The sequence below is a fragment of the Herpailurus yagouaroundi genome, unplaced genomic scaffold (assembly GCF_014898765.1).
Source record: "Herpailurus yagouaroundi ecotype Mexico unplaced genomic scaffold, PumYag 151137, whole genome shotgun sequence".
Taxonomy (NCBI): Eukaryota; Metazoa; Chordata; class Mammalia; order Carnivora; family Felidae; genus Herpailurus; species Herpailurus yagouaroundi.
Genome location: NW_024422757.1, coordinates 6,205 through 11,716, shown reverse-complemented (window position 1 = coordinate 11,716; position 5,512 = coordinate 6,205). Strand labels below are relative to the sequence as shown.

Sequence of the window (5,512 nt, the reverse complement as noted above, 5' to 3'; positions counted from 1 at the left end):
GTAACCACCACTTGAAATATCATTTATTCATTTTTAAATAATCTATTTTCCTCCCTCTGACTGACACACACACACACACACACACACACACACACACACACACACACAAAGACTTGGTTTTGTTCAGGTCAAACACACATCACTACTTTTTGCAATGCTTTTGATAATACTTGTCACAAGATAATTTGCTATTTTGTTGGTGAAAAAAAGGTCTCAGGAAGTTTATGGAGGAGAACGTTGTTTTGAATAATTGTTTTGATTAGGAACAAGAATTGTGAACAGTTTCAGCCTCACAGAAAACAGGGAGCATGTGAAAGTCCCTGAAATTTTCTGGTACATATTCGAGATTGGTAGGGAATGTGTAAGAATTAGTGAGTGCGTCATGTTGAAAACACAGCATTTCTTTTCATTCTTTGATCACTGCTGATGCCTTTACAAGGATCTTGTCTGTTCCAGCTGTTTTCATCAGTTACATGGAAGGAAGAAATCAAACTCATGTTACACAATTTATCCTCCTGGGACTCTCAGACCAGGGGGAACAGCAGTCTCTGCTCTTTTGGCCGTTCCTGTCCATGTACCTGGTCACCTTCACTGGGAACCTGCTCATGATCCTGGCCATTATCACAGACTCCCGCCTCCACACGCCCATGTACTTCTTCCTCTCCAACCTGTCCTTTTCAGACATCTGTTTCACCTCCACCACCGTCCCAAAGATGCTGCTGAACATCCAGACGCAGAGCAAAGTGATCACCTATGAAGGCTGTCTCAGCCAGATGTACTTTTTCATGCTTTTTGGAGTATTAGATAACCTCCTCTTGACAGTGATGGCCTATGACCGGTTCATGGCCATCTGTCAGCCACTGCACTACATGGTCATCATGAACCCCAAGTTCTGTGGCATCCTGCTCCTGGTATGCTGGTTATTGAGTATTTTTAACTCTCTATTACATGACTTGCTGATTTTGCGACTCTCTTTTTGCACAGATCTGGAAATCTATCACTTTTTCTGTGAAGTTAAGCAGGTGATCCAACTTGCTTGCTCTGATACCTTCCTCAATGACCTAGGAACATACCTGGCAAGTGGATTTCTGGGTGGTTTTCCACTCACTGTCATCCTCTCCTCCTACTCTAGAATTGTCACTTCCATTTTGAGAATTTCATCAGTGAGGGGCAAGTATAAAGCATTTTCCACGTGTGGGTCTCATCTCTCAGTGGTCTCTTTGTTCTATGGTACAAGCCTTGGGGTGTATCTGAGTTCTGCTGCTGCACAAAACTCCAGAGAAAGTACCATAGCCTCAGTCATGTACACAGTGGTGACGCCCATGTTGAACCCCTTCATCTATGGTCTGAGGAACAGAGACATCAAGCAAGGTCTGAGAAAGCTCTTTAGCCGAGAGACATTCTCTGCATATGGGATTCTTTGTTTCAGGATGAAGACTTGAGTAACAGGGCTTAAAACCCTAGAAGAGCTCGATCATGATATTCGTTTCAGTGCACAGGCTGACAATCTGCAGTTTATCTTTCTACAGTATTCGGCTGCTAGAAGTTTTTCATACATTGTGAGCAACTATTTCTTCTGTAGATTTTTAAAGTTTACTTATTGATTTTGAGAGAGAGAGCAAGAGTGAGTGGGGGAGGGAGAGAGAGAGATGGAGAGAATATCCCAAGCTATGTACAGGCTTTCAGCACAGAGCCTGAAATGGGGCTCAATGTCAGAGATTGGGCTCATGACCTGAGCCCAAACCAAGAGTTGGATGCTTAGCTGACTGAGCCACCCAGGCACCCCTCCTCCAGAAATCTTTAAAGCTGTTTAGGCCTCTCATTAAATTTTATCACATGGATTTTAAAATTTTTAAATAATTAGTTATTTTTTGAGACAGAGAGAGAGTGGGGGGTGGGGAGAATAGGGGCAGAGAGAGAGAAGGAGACACAGAATCTGAAGCAGGCTCCAGGCTCTGAGCTGTCAGTCCAGAGCACAATGCAGGGCTTGAACCCATGAATTGCAAGACTATGACCTGAGCCAAAGTCGGATGTTGAACCAACTGAGCCATCCCAGTGCCTGCATTGTATGGATTTTTAAGAACGTATATATAACATAGCATGTTATATCATGTGATAGGAGGATATAGTGGAGTAAACGTGAAATGCTTTTTTCTCTGATTTGAAAGCAGTATCTTTATACTATATACTTATATATATACAGATATATTAAAGTATCTGCTTTTGGAGGAAAATCATTGAACATACAAGAATTTATAGATGAGTTTCCAGGGTTTTATGCCAATTCACCTTGGCAGGTGATCATATCTATAAGAGCAGAGCCACCGGGAACCCTGTGTGATTAGTTTACAATAATCCACATTCAGTATGCAATCTGTAGTTTCCCCTCACACAGTCCTAATCATAAATTAAGTGTGAAGGTAACAGAAATTGCAGCTCCTGCTGTTTCAGGCCTTGATGGTGTCAACCTTGGTGATTTTTCCCAGGGATGCATTATTACTTTTCTTTTAATATTTGGTAGGCGGCAGCACTGTCTTGTGATTTCCCTCAGCACCTCCTACCGTCATAGGCTCTTCACAGATCTCACGCACAATAAGGCTACTCTGCCTATTGCCACCTCCATCTTTTCTAATGCTGCATACCAGAAATTAGCAGTGAGAGCAGGATACAGTTATGGGCATAACCTGTGCTGTGTGAGACAGAGTAAGACGAATGTCTCCTTATCACCTGACCCCAGAGTCCCCCACTTGGATTGTAGGCGATAATGGTAATTCCCTATTACCTGATTCACAGTTTTCCAGCTAAAACTTCACAGGTCTTTTCGAACACTAGTAGGCAGATAAGCGTTCATGGAACGATATCTCAAATGCACAGACAAAAAGAAACAGGGAAAGCAAGAAAAAAGGAAGAAAATAAAAACAAAGGAATAAAGAAGAGAGCTTACTTGTAGCATTTGCCAATTTCCATGGTATAATTACTCTCATCTTGCCCAATATCAAGCTACCAATTTTGGTTCAGACCACGGTCCCCATGAACCATTATAAGCTAGCCTGTGCTATCACCTCAGAGCCTTTGGGTTGTGTTTGGAGGAAAATGTAAACATTTGTTGCCATTTTACAGTCTTCCTTCAGGTGTAAATGGTTCCATCAATCGAGGATCTGGGTTCGTGAACACACTCAGGACTGATAGTAAGGTAAAGATTATGACGCTTCATTGTGGTGACTCAGGTCAATCTTTTCTTCATGATCATTATAGGTGGTTTTTTTTGTTTTGTTTTTTGTTTTTGCTTATTTGTTTTAGTTACATGAAGTAGATGGCTCCTTAGTAAGCTGCCCATCATTTTTGTTTCTTGGAGACATCATGATTAATTTGTCGTTTCCAAAAATCCCTGTGGCTCAACCTATGTTGATGAGAATGGTTAATTCTTACACACGACGCATATCAAACCTTGAAGGGGTTTGGACTGTGGACATGGCCTCGGGCAGTTCAGCAGGGGCTGAACGCAGAGCAAAGACATTTCAATTTCAGCATGTCCATGGTAAGTGTATCATATGGGGGAGAAGCTCTTTAGAGTTTGTCAAGGAAGACATTAGAGCTCTGCCCAAGCTATTTCTCAATGTCCTTATGAATTTTATGTCATCTGAACCTTTAGTTTGGGTATACTTAGTAGTTGAGGTATTGAATCACACAAGATAAACCCATCACCATGCCCTTGTCTCCTTGTTCTTTGGATTTCTTCCTCTACATTTTATTAGGCTATTATGGCATTGAAATTCTTTTTTTTTTTAAAGTTCATTTATTTACTTTGAGAGAGCGAGAGAGAGCAAGCTGGGGAGGAGCCGAGAGAGGGATAGAGAGAGAATCCCAAGCAGGCTCCACTCTACCAGTGCAGAGCCCAATGTGGGTCTTGATGTCACAAATTGTCAGATCATGACCTGAGTCAAAATCTAGAGTCAGAAGCCTAATTGACTGAGCCACCCAGGCACCCATGAAGCTCTTAGAAAATACGTCACTCTTTTTTCATCCTTGTTTTTCAGGGGAAAATATATATGAAATTTATTATTTAAACACTTTGAAATATACTTATGTGTCATTAAGTACTTTCTCACTATTTAGCAACCACCACCTCTGTTCGTCTCCAGAACTTTCTCATCGTCTCAAACTGAACTTCTGTCTCCTTGAAATACTAAATTTGTATTGCCCCCCTGCTCAACCCTGTCGCCCACCATCCTACCTTCTCTTCCTAAAACTGATTACCCTAGGTATCTCATATATGTGTAATTGTATATTATTGGTCCTTTTGTGCTGGCATTTTTCAGTTAGCATAATGTTTGTGAGGTTCATCTGAGTTATAGCCTGTGTCAGAATTCCATTTATGTAAAAGGCTGAATGATGTTCTACTTTCTGAGTTCACCACACTTTGTTCATCCGGGAGTTTGTCGATGGACATTTGGGTTGTCTCCATATTTTGGTTACTGTGAATAAAGGTGTTTTGAAAATTGGTGTACAAAAATCTGTTCCGGTCACTGCTTTAAATTCTACTTGGACAGGGGTGCCTGGGTGGCTCAGTCAGTTGAGCGTCCAACTTCAGCTCAGGTCACGATCTCACGGTTTGTGGGTTTGAGCCCCGGGTTGGGTTCTGTGCTGACAGCTCAGAGCCTGGAGCCTGCTTCAGCTTCTGGGTCTTGCTCTCTCTCCCCCGCTCACATCTGTCTCTCTGTCTCTGTATAAAAAAATAATAAACATTGAAAATTAAAAATAAATAAAAATAAATTCTTTTGGGACATATAAGTAGGTACATAAGCAGGAGTGACACTCCAAATGATCATTCTATGTTTACATTTTAAGGAACTGGCACGATCTTTTCTACACTAGCTGTGCCACTTTTCATTCTCATCGGCAAGCACCACAGGGCTGCAATTTCCCCTTATCCTCACCAACAATTAGTTTCTGTTTAGTTTTAAAAAATAGCCATTCTAGTATGTGTGTTGTGGTATCACATTATGGGTTTGATTTGCATTTCCCTAATGATTAGTCAAGTTGGCCTCTAAGTATCCATACCTATATCTTCTTTGGAGAAGTGTCTATTTGAGGCTATTGCCTTCTTTTTCTTTTCACCATTAATTTTGTTTTCTAATTTATTTTAAAATGTCAATAGCAGTATGGTTAACATACAGTGTAATACTAGTTTCAGGTGTACAATATGGTGATTCAGCACTTCTGTCCATCACCCGGTGCTCATCAGGACAAGTTTGCTCCCTAATCCCCAACATGTATTTCACCCCCCCCCCCCCCCCACGTCCGCTCCAGTAACCATCAGTTTGTTCTCTATAGTTAAGAGTCTGTTTCTTGGTTTGCCTCTCTTTTTCCCCCTTTGCTCATTTGGACCGTTTCTTAAATTCCACATAGGGATGAAATCATACGGTATTTGTCTCTCTCTGAACGACTAATTTCGTTTAGCATAAGACCCTCTAGCTCTATGCACATCATTCCAAAAACAAGATTTCATTTT

General features: G+C 41.3%; 1 pseudogene; it reads left to right on the top strand.

Moving 5' to 3' along the window:
* The first annotated feature begins 372 nt into the window (after window positions 1-372).
* LOC121026662 (olfactory receptor 7A17-like) lies at window positions 373-1,434 on the top strand (annotated as a pseudogene).
* The last annotated feature ends 4,078 nt before the right edge of the window (window positions 1,435-5,512 follow it).